Source organism: Cupressus sempervirens, chromosome 1 (assembly GCF_028749045.1).
Source record: "Cupressus sempervirens isolate cs-2001-9-10 chromosome 1, ASM2874904v1, whole genome shotgun sequence".
In the NCBI taxonomy this organism is placed as follows: domain Eukaryota; kingdom Viridiplantae; phylum Streptophyta; class Pinopsida; order Cupressales; family Cupressaceae; genus Cupressus; species Cupressus sempervirens.
The window spans coordinates 176400737-176414932 of record NC_143118.1 but is presented as its reverse complement, the minus strand read 5'-3'; the positions used below and the strand labels follow the sequence as shown (position 1 = coordinate 176414932).

At 35.8% G+C, this 14196-nt stretch overlaps 1 pseudogene; it reads right to left on the bottom strand.

The window, feature by feature from the left end:
- Positions 1-853: 853 nt before the first annotated feature.
- LOC149576715 (putative leucine-rich repeat receptor-like protein kinase At2g28990) lies at positions 854-13510 on the bottom strand (annotated as a pseudogene).
- Between the last annotated feature and the right edge of the window lie 686 nt (positions 13511-14196).

Below are 14196 nucleotides of genomic sequence, written 5' to 3'. Positions count from 1 at the left end.
ACTCTATCAACCTACATTAAATATTGGAAGGAAGACGTAAAGTATAATATAGGATTATTCTAGGAAGAGAGAATTATTTAATATTTCTTAAGATATTTTAAATGTGTCATATTGGCTAAGATTAAATTTTATTTTTTTTTTAAATTTCAAGTGTCCTAAATATTCAAACAATTTGTAACATTTTTATTAAGAGTCAATAACTTTTTAAAGGGTTTGAACCCTTTAAAAACAAATTTGTGGGATCCAAAACTCACATACAATCAACTGCACTAAAGAAAACATCAAACAAGAATAATCCTTCCAGCGTAAAGCACAAAAATAAGAGAATATGCCACTTGCAATAATTACACATCAAAGCCACACAATGTTACATAAGATTTTGAAAGACTAGCTCAACCTTAGAAGAAATTTTGTACATTGCCTACAATAATAATTTTTAATATTTAAACATCTTTAAATTTAACAATCAATTAGTAGAAGTCTTTAAATATTACAAAACTAAAAAAGTATATAATTGTAATGTATTGTATTCTTAATACTTTTTTAGCTTTTTATCTCTAATTCACTACCTTGTATTAGTACTTTTTGACTTAAGCCTCCTTGACTTTGAAAATGCGTTTATTACTCAATTCTTTTTCATTAAATATCCTTGTTTATTAAATTATACATGGATAATGCTAATTAAGAAAATACTAACCAACCTTATACCTAGACAAGAAACCGCTATAAACTCAGCGATTGAAACATGCTTCTATAATGAAGTTCCAACGAATGACTCTACACCGAATAGAAGGTTCCGTGAAGCTTTTCCGGTAGCATCAATTATCTAACAGCTATAAATACGAGTCTACTGTCACCTACCACCCTGAGTTAAGCTGTAACTATAATCTGCACTGCTGAATGACCGCCCAAATTCTTCAGCCGCGTCTTCCGGTTTGGTTGAAATCAAAGCACCTCTTGTATATTGCACAATCTCACTAATCGTTGGTTTTTTCGATGCTTCAGTCTGAACGCATTTTATTGACAAAACCAATAGACCATAAAAAGTTTCATAGCCATTTTCGGATAGACGCAACGTTTGGTCTAATATATCTGTCAATTGACGCCCAGATTCATCAGTCATCTCCAATACATCATAACCTGTAAGATGAAAACGATTGCAGGTTTTATTCGATACATTCCATAAATGCATAAAAAGTTGCAGCAAATGAATCTATTAAAGGTAGAAAACATCTAACCCATTTGATTAGGCTGAGCTCTTCTTGGGATCGGTTCGTGTCTATGGGCTACCGCGTATGATCTCTAGTAAAAGCACTCCGAAGCTGTATACGTCACTTTTTGTCAACTTGCTCGTACGGAAATACCTTTATATTAATCAAAACAATGATTACTTTAGGTCCCATTTGGTTGGAGAAGATAAATTTTTGGCTTAATCAGGGTATCTTATAACCAAGTTTTTGAAAATCTGGTTTTGTGGTTTGGAAAGTCAATGGTCCGTTTGGTTGACAGGAAGATGAATATACCGTGGACCCCACAATATTATTAAGAAAACTGCCATAAAATTCAAAATCTGGTTTTAATTTCGAATTCTACCTTTTTATTGGAAGAAATTTCTTCCAATTTTTGACCAAAATTGGAAGATGAAATTGAAAACCAGGTTATAATTTTAACCAACCAAACACCAAAGTTTTTTTGCAAAACCTGGTTTTACCCCTGATAACCCGGTTTTGGCCCTCATCTTCCAGCAACCAAACGGGAAATAGAAAATTATGAAGCTTTTAAGCGAAAAAGGGGAATAGATTGCGAAATAGCCATAATTAAAATTGAAACTCTTGAAAGTGTCAGGAAATACAATACTAACGCTGGATCTAAGTATCCAAAAGATCCTTTGATGGTGGTGGTCACATGAGATGCATTGTCATCGCCAATCATTTTTGAAAGGCCAAAATCTGCTATCTTTGCCTGTAGTCTAGAATCCAACAGAATGTTTGAGCTCTTCATGTCTCTGTGAACTATTTTTGGCGTGCAGCTTACATGCAGATATTCCAGTCCTTTAACAATGTAAATAAATAAACTATTACCAACCTTTCTGTTAATCTAATCTACAAATTTTGCCTTTATCAGCTGAAACTGGTTTTGTACAAAATTAGAACCGAAACAATTCCAATGTTTTCGATAAAAAATCTACCTTCTGCTGCATCTAAAGCCAGTCCAAGCCTAGTTTTCCAATCAAGTGCACAAGAGTCGGACAAAGGACCTGCAGGTTATGGCACTAAATGAGTGGATTTGTTTTATCTTTATTTGAATTTTTCGAATTTCAATGTTCACAAATCTATAAAAGATACATCCTATCCTGAAGAAAATCGATAAACTGAATGTTGGAAAATAGCCCTTGTTACTAGAGGAAAATATAATGCACAGTTGATTAGGTTCCTTTCCAAAAACAATTATGCAGGTCTATTTACTCACCGTAGAGGTGGGCTTTGAGAGATCCGCAGGGCATGTGATCATAAACAAGCATGAGTTGTTTGGAATCATTGCAGTAACCAAGCAAGGATACCAAATTCTTGTGATTTAGTCGAGACAGCAGATCAATCTGCTCACAAAGAAACTTTTAAGATTTAACACTGCGACAGCTTAAGTATAACATCATACGCAAAGCAACAGCCTTTACTTTTACTCAAAGCCATCAGTTTTACTCAGTTACGACCTTTACTTTTACTCAAAGCCATCATACGCAAAGCAACAGAAACTTAGATAGATAATAGACATTGTCAAACATTACCTGGTTCAAGAACTCAGTTGGTCCTTGTTTTGATATGGACGAAAGAATCTTTACGGCCACATCTTTCCCATCTGACAATTTTCCGAAGTAGACACATCCAAAACCACCTTCACCAATCTCGTGGCTCAAATTCTGTGTAGCTCTCATCATCTCCTCTAGACTAAATGAACGAGACTTCACAGGGTTGGGTACAATTACAGCTACACATTCAATTAGCAAATGAAAAATATATATTTCAAATCAAAGAACATTAGGAATTATAAAATGGCCAAAACGAACTCCTCACGTTGATCGGCGTTCATATTCCTCATTTTCTTTCGTCTCTTGGAGTTATATCTTCTACGACATATGAAAAGCAATACGATTGCTACAATAGTTGGGACTAGAACACCAATAGTCGATTTAATATCAATCCCGACTTTATTGCCATTGTACTTGCACTTATATTTACCTTTGCATAAATGGGGATTCCCGATATAACTGCATACCAGTATATAAATTCTTAAAAATGGCTAGCTTCTGTCCAGTTTACGAAGGATTCTCTAAAAGCCATTGCGGAACAGCTCCACTGAAGTTATTGTTTTCTATATTTCTGGGAGAGGTGGAAAGGAGTACATAGTTGAGATTAATCAAATTAAATTAGCATCCCTAAAACTGGCACAAAATTGTTACAAAGATATGAAACATACAGTTGTTTTAGGTTACTCAATCGTGACAGACAATCTGGGATGGTTCCTGTAAAGTAGTTGTTTTCAAGACGTCTGAAGATTGCAATCAAAATGATATTATAAGGAAAAAGGAATTAATGAAACTCCAAAGAGGAGTGCAAGTAATCTCATGGGAGTAATGAAACAGATATACGACATAATTCAGCTTACATCATCTCCAATTTGGTCAAGCTGCACAAGTCTGGAAATGTTCCCGAAAAATTGTTGTTGCGAAGAGAGTTGTTTAACATTTGAGTTAGCAGAATCACCACAATAAAGAAAATTCGTAACGAAGTTTCAGAAAAATATAACTGACTGCATTTAAATAAGTCAGATCTCACATGCTTCTCAATTCTGTCAGCTGGCTGATCCGTTCTGGTATAGTTCTATTCAGACTGCTCTGTGACAAATCGCTAATTGAAAGTAGAACTCAAGGTAATCAATTCATTAATTTCTGCTTCATTTTGAGCTACTAAAAAATTGACGATGCGTTAGATAATCAATTCGAGAATACATGTAAGATGCGTTATCTAACTTACACATCCAATATTCTCACAGGAAGCCCTTTATTGCATCTGATTCCGCTCCATTCAATAGAAAAACAAGGTTCCGATATCCAACTCTTGATACCAAATGCACTTTTAATTGATAATAACGCATCAACTGCAACAGAACAACGTCATTCGTGACCCCGTTAGAGGAAAGGAACTATGGTTAAAAATTGAATCAGAAAATGGACGATATTATGATCTACTTACCATCAGCTGCATAAGTTTCTGTCTTGCTCTCCACTATTCTGTAATACTCAATAGCATTAATAAGGGGACCACGCCTGGATATTCCTAGTTGGTCTATGGTTTCAAGAGATATCACTACCTCGCTTCCTTGTGCGTAGTTGTATGTGAGTGGCAGCTTAATGGAGTGATTTTGCAGAGCGTAATCTATGTAGCGAACAATCTGTTCATTTGTCATAACATTAAAGTTCCTTGACTCTGAGCCATTGAGGATCTTGACCTTTGCAAAGTATAGTACAATAAAAGTTTTGGCATTCTGTTGCAGAAGTATTAAGCATAATTGATTTATAGTGGTTTTGGAAAAAAGAGCTGTCTACATTACAAAATCAGGAGGGAAACTGGTGATATTATTCTTGCCCAAAATCAGACTATTCGTGTCAGAGAAATAAAATAAAATAAAAAACTTTAAAAAAATTTCCACTCAGCACTAACTATTGCCTAGTGCTAGTATTGCTCGGCATCTTAAGGAGCCAAGTGTGCTCAACACATGAGGGAGCCGAGTGAACTCGACACTTAAAGGGGAACTCAACGCTAATGGATGCCAAGTGAGCTTGGCTTAAACTACAGAGTTAAAACACAAACAAAAACCAAGCCAAGTGACAGACTTTCAACGTGAATGTTACCACCATTAAAATCAGAGACCCAAAGCTTGAAGTATTCAACAATGAATTTCACAAATACAACAAATAAAGGAAGAGCAATGGATTCAAGTATGCCTACTTGCTTTCTATTCAACTTTGATTCAATCTATTACAAAATCTAGGAGCATTCATCTTTAACTAGAAAACCCTAAAACTTTAAACTGGTGAAACTTCAAACTTCAAACTTTAAACTTGTAGCTCTAATGACTGCATACATGAATGCCTAGAGCAATCACTCCTTCAATAGGTCAAAAAAATAAACTACAAACTTACAGAACGACATGTAGAAACATGTGCAACTACAAGCACGACAACAATTCCTTCTGTCTTCTGAACTTGAATTGATTTGCTGATCAACTTTCTTCCTTCTTCTTCTTCTGCTCTTCTCTACAACTTCTCTCTGATCTATTGAACTGAATGAATGAATCAATACATTCCTTTTTTTTTGTCTCATTTCCAAAGATGTTTCCCCCTCTTTTCCAAATTTGAAACTCACCTACCTGTATTAAATTTTTTGGTTGATGTGCAGGTTGTCAGAGGTGGTAGATAGACATTTGGCTCCAGGGGCAAACGACTATATATTTTTAATATTTCAACACTCCCCCTTTGTCCCAAGCTAAACAAACAAGGATCACTACTGATCCAAATCAACTACACCAAGACACTCTTTTAGGTGTACAAAACTTCCAATGCCTAATGGCTTTGTCAAAATGTCTGCTAGCTACTGCTCAAGCTTACAAAATTTCATCTTGATGTCTTCATTCCCAACCAACTCTCTAATGAAGTGATATCTGATCTCTATATGCTTGCTTCTCCCATGGAAGACTAGATTCTTGGACAATGCAATTGAGAAAATGTTGTCACAATAAATTGTGGTTCCATCCTCTTGCCTTTCATTCAAATCTATCAAGATCCTCCTTAACCAAATAGCCTGACATGCTACTACATTTGCTACTATATATTCAGCCTCTACTATAGATTGAACAACAATAGGTTGCTTCTTGGATGCCCATGAGATTGCACCCAATCCCATATGAAACATATATCTAGAAGTGCTCTTCTTATCATCTAGACTTCTAGCCCAATCACTATCTGTATAACCAACCAACTTGAATTCATTTACTGCAATATAAAAAATTTCAAATCCCTTGATACCTTTCACATACCTTATGATCCTCTTTTTTGCTTGCCAATGGGAATCCTTTGGTGTTTCTATAAATCTGAAAATCAAACTTACTGCATGCATCAAGTCTAGCCGAGTTGTAGTCAAATACATCAAACTTCCAACCATACTCTTGTATAGTGTTGGATCCACTCTCTTGCTAGAGTCTTCCTTGCTCAACTTCAAGCCTATTGCTATTGGTGTGGGGGTTAGTTTACTATTCTGCATTTTGAATCTCTCCAAGATCTGCCCTGCATACTTTTGTTGAGAGATAAAGATGCCATCATACATTTGTTTTACTTCTATGCCTAGAAAGTACTTCAAGAGACCAAGGTCTGTCATCTCAAATTCATTTTTCATGGCCTCTTTGAACTCACCAATTAGAGCCTTGTCATTACCAGTAAAAATCAAATCATCTACATACAAAATAACAATCAACATATTTCCATTTGCTACCTTGATGTATAGAATAGGCTCACCATTACTTTTGCTAAAGCCATTGCTCATAAAATATGAGTCAATCCTATTGTACCATGCCCTTAGAGCTTGTTTGAGCCCATGAAAAGCTCTCTTCAATCAATATATTTTGTGTTTTTCACCTACAACTTTATAACTAGGTGGTTGCTCCACATAGACTTCTTCCTTCAGTACACCATTTAGGAAGGTAGACTTCACATCCATTTGGTATACCTTCCATTTGTGTTGGGCTACAATTGCTATGATAGCACACACGATTTTCATTTTTGCAACCAGGTCATATGTCTCATCATAATTTCTGTCATATTGTTGTTTGTAGGCCTTGACTATTAGCCTTGCCTTATGCCTATCAATCTTGTCTTTAGCATTGCATTTGGTCTTATAGACCCATTTCACTCCAATCACTTACTTTTTGGGAGGCAATTTAGTTAACTCTCATGTCTCATTCCTTTCTATAACATCTATCTCCTCATCCATGGCCTTACACCATTTCTTCTCCTTAATAGCTTCTTCAAAATATATTGGATCACTATGAGAAAATAATACAAAATTAACACTCTCATCATAATCTTCATACCTTTCATCTTGGTATATCTCACTAAGACTCTTGGTCTTTCTTGGTAATAGGGAGTAGAGCGTGGGATCAAAATCTTCACTGATACTGCTTTGTCGACCAGAACGGTCTTCACTATTACTTGGTACTGACACTCGGTCATGCCTAGAGGAGCTCGACAATGATTGAGGTTGCTTTCCTTTTCTTCTATCTGCTCCTTGCTATTCATCAGCATCCTCTTCACTCATAATTGGTACTTTACTTGAAGTGCTCAGTGTTTCATCAGTCGGTCCATACCATGACTGATTTTCAAAAAGTTCCACATCTCTTTAGAGAATCGTCTTGTTGTTCAATGGGTCATACAATATGTATACCTTTGATTATGAGCTATACCCTATGAAGATGCACTTCACACCTTTTCCATCCAATTTCTACCTTTGCTCTTTAGGCACATGTGCATATGCAACACATCCAAACACCCTTATTCAACTATCCATCTTCCTTGTGACCATGCTTCCATTGGAATTCTATCACGGATTTCCTTTGTAGGACATTTATTAATTAGGTAAAATATTGTTGCCACAACCTCTCCCCAAAATTCAGTTGGGAGACCTTTCTCTTTCATCATGATGCCCCTTGCCATTTCAACAATGGTCCTATTCTTTTTTTTAGCCACTCCATTCTGTTGTCGTGTATAGGTGGCCGTGAGCTCTTTCTTTATGCCATGTTTCCTACCAAAATTTATAAAAGAATTGGAGGTATAATCCCTTCCTCTATCTGATCTTAAGACCTTGATATAGTGTCCACATTATCTTTCAGCCTGGGCTTTGAACTCAAGAAACTTATCAAATGTTTCAAATTTAGATTTCAAAAAATAAATCCATGTCCTACGACTAAAATCATCAATAAATGTCATGAAATAAGTACTCCCCTCAATGGAAGTAACTTGCATAAGACCAACTAGGTCAGTATGCACTAACTCTAATGGATATCTAGCCCTCCTAGAATTTTCATAATTAAAGGGAAGCCTATGTTGCTTATCCAAAATACAAGCCTCACACTTGTCACATAAATTTTCTATTTGTGGAAAACCTTCTACCATTCTTTTATTTGACAACAAATTTAAACCAGCATAGCCAAGATGACCATACCTGAGGTGCCATAGTCATGAAGGGTTTTAATCACTCTTTATAGTTGACTATATGGGAGGTGCAACACCAACTTGAGATGAGAAACATGTCTCTATCCTCAAGGGAAACATTTTGTTCTTTGTCATTTGAATTGCTACAAGTAAGTTTTTTCTCCTATCCTTTTTATGAATGACACACCTATTATTCTCCATTAGCACTTTGTATCTATTTTGAAAGAGCTAACCAATGCTCATCAGATTGTGCTTCATACCATGGGAAAAATACACATTTTTTATTTCCTTCTTCTCACCTTGCTTGGTGTAGACCATAATAGATCCTTTGCCCACTACTAGTAGGGTTCCATTGTTACCTATTTTAATCTCAGATTTGAAACTCTTGTTAATAAATGAAAACAAAGTTTCATTACCACTCATGTGGTTGCTTCATCCACTATCGAGGTACCAAAATTTAGGGCTTCCTTCTTCACCAACATTACACATGATGAAGGCAGTGGCATTGTTTCCACTTCCCATGTTCACATCAGCCACATTTGCTTGTCCTAACTAATCATTTTGCTTCTTCCAGAATTCACTTGCATAATGTTCATATTTATGACAGTAGTAGCATTCTACATTACTCCTATTTGAGTTGTAGTTTTTCTTACCTCCTCTTGAAGTGTTTTGAGAAGTGCTTGCTCCCTTTGCTCTTCTTGAGTTTTCTGCTATAGCATTTCTTTGTCCTCCATTACCTTGGCCTTTGCCTCTGGAGTTTCTGGCTAAGCCATTTCTTCCTCTGCCCCTTTCTCTTGGATTTGACTGAGCCTTGAATGCTTGCTCTTGGGAAGAAGAAGATGCAGATATGTTGATCCTATGCTCATGGGTTTGAAGAATACCCATCAACTCATCCATTGTCAAAATAGTGATGTCCTTTGCCTCTTCTATGGTCATGACCAAATTGTCATATTTATGAGGTAAACTTCTCAATATCTTTTCCACTATCCTCTGCTCTTGATAGTCTTCTCCATTTGACTTTAGTTGGTTAATCACATTGGAGGTCCTTGAACTAAAATCTACAACTGATTCATTTTCCTTCATCTGAAGGTTCTCAAAATCCCTCCTTATATTATGTAGCTTTACTATACGGACTTTATCAGTCCCCTTGAAATTTGTCTCAAGGATATCCCATGCTTCCTTTGCATAATTTGCTGCTACAATTTTGGTAAAAACTATCTCTGTCATTACTGCCTCAATCAAACTTAATGCCTTAGCATCCTTTCTCCTTGACTCTTTCAGCTGATTCTTTTGTGCATTTCTAAGAGTAGCATACTAAGTTGAGTTTGTCATATCATTGAACCCATTAATCACAAACTCCCATAAATCATTTGCAACCATTATGGTCTTCATCTTCTTTGCCCATGTATCATAATTTTATCCATTGAAGGTTGTTGATTGCTGCCATATCTTTCTTGTATCTCTTGCCATGTTAAATATCCTAGAAAAATTGCCTTAACTCACTATGGATGTGGGGCCTCAAAGCTCTGATACTATGTGAGAGAAATAAAATAAAATTAAAAACTTAAATTTTTTTCACTTGGCACTAACTATTGTTGAGTGCCAGTATTGCTTGGCACCTTAAGGAGCCGAGTGGTAGGAGGGTGTTGAGTGTGCTTGGTGCATGAGGGAGCTGAGTGAACTCGACACTCAAAGGGGAACTCGACACCAATGGATGTTGAGTGAGCTCAGCTTAAACCACGGAGTTAAAACACAAACAAAGACCAAGCCAAGTGACAGACTTTCAACATGAATGTTACCACCATTAAAACCAAAAACCCAAAGCTTGAAGTATTCAGCAATGAACTTCACAAATACATCAAATAAGGGAAGAGAAATGGTTTCAAGTGTGCCTACTTGCTTTCTATTCAACTTTGATTCAATCTATTACAAAATATGGGAGCATTTGGCTTCAGCTAGAAAACCCTAAAACTTTAAATTGGTGAAACTTCAAACTTTAAACTTTAAACTTGCAGCTCTAATGGCTGCATACATGAATGCCTAGAGTAATCACTGCTTTAACAGGTCAAAACAATAAACTATGAACTTACAAAATGATAGGTAGAAACACATGCAACTATAGGCATGACAACAATTCCTTCTATCTTTTGAACTTGACTTGATTTGCTGAACAACTTTATTCCTTCTTCTTCTTCAGCTCTTCTCTATAACTTCTCTCTGATTTTTTGAATTGAATGAATGAATCAATACATTCACTTTTTTTTGTCTCATTCCTAAAAACGTTTCCCCATCTTTTTCCAAATTTGAAACTCACCTACCCATATTAAAATTTCTAGCTATTGTGCAGGTTGTCAGAGGTGGTAGGTGGGCATTTGGCTCGAGGGTCAAATGACTATATGCCTTTAATATTTCAACAATTCAAACAGGCTTTTCCAGTAAGGGTGGTGTTGTATAGAACAAACTTTTGGCTATCTGAATTCCACAACTGATTGAATCGATCTTCTGGGTACCTAATAACGAATGGGTATTTTGAATATTTATGGCAGATTTTGTAATAGGCCCAAAGAATGTGAAACTGAAAATATAAAATGAAAGAGCAGAAATAAAATGCCGAAACTATTGATTCAGATCATTTAGATACACATAGAATTGAAACTAATAATGATATTGAAATCATACTGAATTATTGGAATGATATGAATATTGATTAATATTTACATTGATGTCTAAGCATCTTTATATAGTATTATTTTCCCTTGCAACAACTACTTACGGGAATAACTTATGAGAATAACTTCCTAGCAACTATATATTGAACTATTTTATTTATCTAACCTAAACACAAAAACTAACCTAATTAATGTAATAAACCTAACATTCCCCCCTTATTACATTAATTCAACAATCATTCTTGCTAACCTAATTAATGTAATAAGACCAACATTCCTAACCTAATTAATCTAATAAGTCCAACATTCCCCCCCTTATTACATTAATCCAATAAAATTGAAAAGCCTTCACCAAGATGATAAACTTTGATGAAGCTCCTTCACCAATCTTTGAAAGTAATCTGCAACTTTAGATTGCAAATCCTAATCCTGAAGTTGAGCTCCTTCACCAATCTTTGAAAGTAGTTTGCAACTTCATATTGCAAATCTTAATCCTAAAGTTGAGCTCTTTCACCAATTTTTGTAAATAGTCTGCAACTTCAGATTGCAAATCCTAATCCTGAAGTTGAGCTCCTTCACCAATCTTTGAAAGTAGTCTGCAACTTCAGATTGCATGTCCTAATCCTAAAGTTGAGCTCCTTCACCAATCTTTGAAAATAGTCTGCAACTTCAGATTGCAAATCTTAATCCTAATGTTGCTTTCATATCCCAGCTTCAGATCGCAAATCCTGAAGTTGGCCTCATAAAAAAATTGTTTCTACCTCTTTTATACAACAAGACATAGTTCCTCCACAATTTCACATCTCCATGGAGTGTGCCTGATGCCTCCTTTGGTGCTGCACATGAGACGCCTTTCCTCCGAAAGTCCACATCTCCTCTGAGTGTGTCTAATGCCTCCTCAAGTGCCATAGAAACAATCGCCACTAATATGTTTGGACATCTTTCCTCCAAAATTCGGCATCTCCTCCGAGTGTCTCAAACACCATTGTTGAAATCCTGCCTCCCCTCACTCAATCGAAGGACAATCACGTAGCCAAGCCCTCTCTTTTCTTCTGGGACACAAATCTATCAATTCCTCTCTTATCTTTAGGGAGGAATTGGTCAAGCCCCAACTTTATAGGGACACAAATAGGTGCTTCTCATGTAGTAATCATCTCTAAGTGAGAAGCTAGCTTGAGATGATAAAAATCCTCCAACCTCCATTTCCTCCAGCGTCTTATTGTTTTAGACTCCGATCATCCAAAATCCATCAAAGGCACTCTTCTCCCCATTGATTAACCCGCTCTGATACCACTGTAACAGGCCTAAAAAATGTGAAACTGAAAATATAAAATGAAAGAGAAAAAATAAAATGCTGAAACTATTGATTAAGATCATTTAGATACACATAGAATTGAAACTAACAATGATATTGAAATCATACTGAATTATTGAAATGATATGAATATTGATTACTATTTACATTGATGTCTAAGCATCTTTATATAGTATTATTTTCCCTTGCAACAACTACTTACGGGAATAACTTATGAGAATAACTTTCTAGCAACTATATATTGAACTGTTTTATTTATCTAACCTAAACACAAAAACTAACTTAATTAATGTAATAAACCTAACAGATTTTACTTCAAGTATCTAAGATTTTCAATTAATTATACATAAAATCTTAAACTTTCTTCATTCCAATATACATACGTCAAGCCAGAATAGTGCTAATATTGATAGACTGCTAACTTATACGAAGATTGCTACCTTAATAAGTTTTTTAACATCAATATAACTACCTGATAACCTTTGATGATTGAGTGCCCAGATCATATCTTGACAATAAGCTCAACATTAGTCTAGGCTTAAGCTGAGCCTCATAGAGGTTGCCTTTAAGGCTCCTCAGATCAATTGCAGAAATGAAAGGATCACTGATGTTTGAAGTTTGAATCAAGCAAACCTAGAGGGCATTGGCAGAACTGGTGATGATAATTTCTCTGGTAAATTCAGGGACATATGGAGATGGTATAGATTGGATCTTTTGAATAAGCATCCCTTGTGTCTCGAAAGAAACATTGAAACTTGGAAGCTCTAGGATTCCATTATAATGACCAAAAAGAAACCACAGGCGTAAGAGATATGTGACACTGATGTTTAATGGTAGGCTAAAACATGATTTATTTAGAGGCTTTGTAAAGTAACGCAGAGACTACAAGTGACATGGTATATTTGCATTGCTAATATTCGCTGCCTCACTAGCATCTATGAAATGACCATCCAATGTCAACGTAACGTTGGTCACTGAACCAGTGTAATTATGTTCATCGCCACAATTGCCGCTCAGGAGTCCTGCTTTACAACAAATGACAATTAATCATTGGAATGAAGGAAAAAAGAGATTTTACAAGTAAACTTATCCCTCCGATTTCTACCTGACTGAGAAGAAACCGAGACAAGAAAAGCAAGGATATTCGCTATGAGCATAAGTAGACCTCTGGCTTTGAATGTTAACTTGTCCATCGGCTCGGAAAATAGTTATAAAATGGATATTCACAAATTATGCATATATGGAGTAGGCGAAACCTCCATTGGAATACTTGGATTGTAGAAAATATAGTCGTTGACTCTCAGTAGAGGTCCTCTGGCTTTGAATGTTAACTTGTCCATCGGCTCGGAAAATAGTTATAAAATGGATATTCACAAATTATGCATATATGCAGTAGGCGAAACCTCCATTGAAATACTTGGATTGTAGAAAATATAGTCGTTGACTCTCAGTAGAGGTCGCCTGTCTACTCTTAGTAGAGGTCGCCTGTGGCATCGGTAAAACCTCCATAAGCTCCCAATATTCTCCCAATGAATATTGGGTGTACTTTGAAGTTGTTGCTATTGATCTTTGAATTGCAGTGTTTTAATTTGACATGCTCACGTCAGGAATGACGTCTTTTTGAGATGCAATCAAACATTTGAAATGCTAGCAAAACACTTTTCCTTGGCCACCATTGACTTTAAGTTTTCTGGGTGGCCCAACATGAATTCTTCCTCTCGCCAACATGATTTTTTATTGTTTTTTCTCAAATCATTTGTAAAACATCCCGACTTTAATGTTTTATAAGAACAAATATGCATAATTCTATTTGAATAATCGTTATAGACAACTTCTACATTGTGGTATACTATGAGCATTGGAGTCAAGTATGAGACAAACACGTGGTCTTTAGTCAAGCATGTGCCAGGGCAACTCGTTAAAATGTAAAGTCCAAAGTCAAAGTAAACACA